Raw genomic sequence first — 4131 nt, forward strand, 5'->3', positions numbered from 1 at the left:
CCAACTTTACTCTTATGGGAAAATCTTACTCAAGCCTTTTTATAAAGTTGAATTGCTTGGCTTTATTGCAACTGGTAGCCCTAAATAGAGAAAAACCTGAAGAAAACTATAATGGCCATTGCTTTCCCTGAAAAGAAATAGGAAGTAGCCGCAGAATCCAAGAAAAAGGAAACTCGGGTTATCCAATGTTGCACTCTATTTTGCACATGTCAAAACAAAATACAACTTATGGTTTCCCTAAAGTTGATGAAAGAAGAGTCTTTATCTAATATTTAAAGGTATACTAAGGTACCTATAAGTCTACAAAGATCATTGTCTCAATGGTCCGCTAAACCAATGAGAATCCGGGTAAGGGTTCTAGTTATTCTAAGAGGAAGGTGTTAGGCATCCCTTACAATCTATTTTAAGTAGATCCATAACCTAGGCTAAATGTGGGGAACAATATTGTTTATATTGTAGTTAATTTAAAGGTACTAAGTGGAACCATATGAAAAAATTGCTTAAAGTGATGAAGGATTTGTTCAAACATGGGTCTACAATTTTAGAAAATGAAAGTGTTAGATTTTAAAACAATGTTGTGTGACTTATTTTAACAGTGAGGATTTGTTTTAAAGATGCAAGTCTATGCTGGTAGTTAGTCCTTTTATATACCCAAAGATATGTGGAAAATGAGTTATACCTTGGTTGTTTTGAAGATTCATTTGATATAAACTGAATTGATTTTCAAAAGTGATTTTACATCCTTGTAAAAATCCAGGTCTGATTTGAATTACACGATTCCTTTCTTTCCAAAATGAGTAAACCGTCGAATTTCGCCCAACTGACTCATTTGAAAATTTCCTCCGAAATTATTTCTATTTAAATTCTACAAAGGCTCTTAATAAGTAAAATTTGTCAGAATAACACAGGTGAGCGAAAAGAATTTAACTAATGAGTAAGACATTTTAAATATATATTCAGAATCTTGAAAATCATTAACCTTATAAAGTAACGAGTTATCCTGATCATTTTACCTTTTATCCTACGAGGTTTGGTTATCCTAGGATATTTTCTAAGCAAACACAATAAAATAAAATCACATAATATCAATGTTAGTTCCAAAATACAATATATAAATATAAATGGGCTAACAGTGGCAACGATTTAAAGTGAGGTAAAGGACTGGACTTAGTGTTGTGCTGAAGATTAGTCATGCCCAGTTCAAACTTAAGCAGCAGAAAACTCCAGTGGACAGTGAATGCAACAAGGGGAGATGGCCCAACTCAGTGGCTTTGGGCCAGAGTTCGCCATGAACTCCACAAACCCAATGTATTCAGGCAAAGAAGAAAAGAAAATTAATTGGCACTGCATAAAGGAAATAAAAAATTAAATTAAGATCGATATAATCAAGATCTAAAATGAAAAAAAGTAAATATTTTTCGTTTGTGACAACCCTCCAAAGATTAATCAAGGTTAGAGACCATTGGCTAGAGCAAACCTTATTCATTTACAAGGTTCTCCTATGAAACCCCTAATATTTTAGAGTTCATAAGGGCCTCTTGCACTCCGAGCAGTGCTTGTGTCAGGGAGGGGTCCCTTGATAGTAGAATTAAGTTCACAACAAATACCCTTAATCGTTGAACCTTGTTCTTTCATAGAGGTTTAAACACAAACCTTGACTTAACACTATGAGCAAAACAGACTAATCAGAACATCAAATAAACAGCTACAGACAAGCTTCTTTCAATACAGAAGGCCTTAGGCCAAATAAACATGATAGATTTAAGAACTAAGTAAAGCATAAACAGTCTCAAATAGCTAGATTATCATTAATAATAAACAATCAGTTAGACAAAATGACATGAATAATTAGAGTATTAGCATAGGCCTCAAATTCAAAGTGCTCTTAGTAAATGATCACTGTTAGAGTACATGATGCAAGTGTATGTCATCACATACAAGACCTCAAAAGGTTTTAAGAAATTTCAAAAGCTCAGAGTCAACTCAAGAGGTTGTAAGAATCTAGTGGTGAGCATCCTCCACTTTCAACCAAGAGGTTGTGAGTTCGAGTTACCCCAAGGGCAAGGTGGGGAGTTCTTGGAGGGAAGGAGCCGAGGGTCTATCGGAAACAGCCTCTCTACCCCAGGATAGGGGTAAGGTCTGCGTATACACTACCCTCCCCAGACCCCATTAGTGAGATTATACTGGGTTGTTGTTGTTATTCAGAGTCAACTCAGAATCATTCTACATGCCATGACACTTACATAATCTTCTTAGGAATCTTTATTTCAGTCAAATACGATCAGAGAAGGCCATTGATTGAGGGTTTCTATTTAGTTATCCGTATAGGTATGCTTACTATATCAAAGATGTTTTCAAGTTGTGAAGTGTCATCCTAAGCTATCTAAGGTGTCAAAAGAGTCAACAAAAAACATTTCATCCAAACATACACCTATTCACGTGGATTTCAACATGGGCCTAATGTCTTACAAGAAGAGAACCAAGCACGGTTTTCTTTTAGGCAATTTTAAGTCATTACATACTAAAGCTATAGGTCACCAAACCAAACTCAAAACAATCACTTAATGACAAGAACTTCATTACATATTAGGCAACATAAGATAAGCATTTTAGACATCAACATTATCCTTACAAGAGACTATGCTAACAGTGAATATGACAAGGGTTATCTAACAGGATAGGATGGTCAGATTGCTTCTTGTATAGAACCCCATAGACATATTAAGCTAAAACTAATAAACAACCTATATTCAATAGTGTTTAACCAACAAGTATGACAATGTTAACTTTCAGTAGATTATTTGGAACTTAAACTAATAAGATCTTCATAAACACAACAAAATTTTCACACAATGGTAGAGAGTATCATCTGCGTTAATAACCATAAGGTAAGCACATATTTCAGACCGGTCACTATTTGACCAAACAAAGTAGGATCACAGTCGAGTCATGAAAAGTAATCATGCTAAGTAAGCAAATTCATAAACATATTTCATGTTATATTCATATTGACATGGTAAGAAAACATGTCAATCACAAGAATATCAGCAGAATAAGCAGAATAACCATAGATAGAAGATTATAAGCAGAGCTCAAATATTAAAGTGAGTTGTAAAGAGGTGTACTGCCTTCCTTAGGGCAACAAACCAGGTATTGAATTTAGCCAAAGGAATTAGTACTCAACAATCTACTTTAAGACGATTAATCTCAAGCTAAAATAAAAAGAAAGGAAAAGAAATTGTAAGCGATAGGCAAAGAGATTTATACTTTAGTGTAGTTGCATTTACTGCTAGTTGTTTGATGTTAGGTGAGGCAATTTAAGCCGGTGTTTATAGCCAAGGATTGGCCTTAGGGTTTAAGTTTTGAAGATTCAAATTAATAGAAGGTAGAGACTATAATAAACACTTATGACATGCTCTCATGACAGAATCTAGAGGTTCTAAAATAAGAGGAGGAAAAGAAAAGAGTGAGAATGTTAACTTTAGGAATGACGAAATTGATAGCCGTTGAAGCCAGTGACCGCCGGACAAAGTTATAACCCTAATCCCTTCGTTTGACCTTTGGGTCATTGATCGCCATGTTGAGGCTGGAAAATTCTAATGAATCTGGAATGCATGACATGTTTTAATCGCGATTTGAACAGAAAATGGGTGTGATGATGAGATTCGGGGCCTTTCATTTTTTCGGCTAAGGTTTCAAAATTTGGGGGTTTGAAAGGGATGATGAGAGTGGAATATTTTCGGCTAGAATCACGGTTTGAGTAATGATATCGGTCTCACAATCATCCTTTAGTGGCCTTGCACTAATTTGTGCAAAATCCTAGGTGTGACAGAGAAGAGAGAATGATGAAAGTAAGAGATAAAAGGGGAAAGGAGGCGGATGGTGAGTGAGGGAATGACTTAGAGTTTTGGGTGGGGGGAGGGGGGTTGGTAAGCTTAAAATGATGGAACGAATAAGAGTCATTGGATCATCCAGATCAACAACTCCAAGTTTTTGGGCTGAGGAATAAAGAGAAAATATTTATGGGGATGCAACGGGGGCTGTTGGATCATTTTGATCCAAGGGTTTGAGATAAAAAACTTGAGGGACTAGAATTAAAGGAAAAACGTGATTAATCTGGACAGTTGATGA

General features: G+C 35.6%; 1 long non-coding RNA gene across 1 annotated transcript; it reads right to left on the bottom strand.

The window, feature by feature from the left end:
* Window positions 1-1065: 1065 nt before the first annotated feature.
* Window positions 1066-3889, bottom strand: LOC104087453 (uncharacterized). The gene is made up of 2 exons (XR_684293.4): window positions 3481-3889; window positions 1066-1344 (listed from the first exon to the last, which is right to left on the bottom strand). It is a non-coding gene; the product is annotated as an uncharacterized lncRNA (long non-coding RNA).
* Window positions 3890-4131: the final 242 nt, after the last annotated feature.

The sequence above is a fragment of the Nicotiana tomentosiformis genome, chromosome 8, assembly GCF_000390325.3.
Source record: "Nicotiana tomentosiformis chromosome 8, ASM39032v3, whole genome shotgun sequence".
NCBI classification, from domain to species: domain Eukaryota; kingdom Viridiplantae; phylum Streptophyta; class Magnoliopsida; order Solanales; family Solanaceae; genus Nicotiana; species Nicotiana tomentosiformis.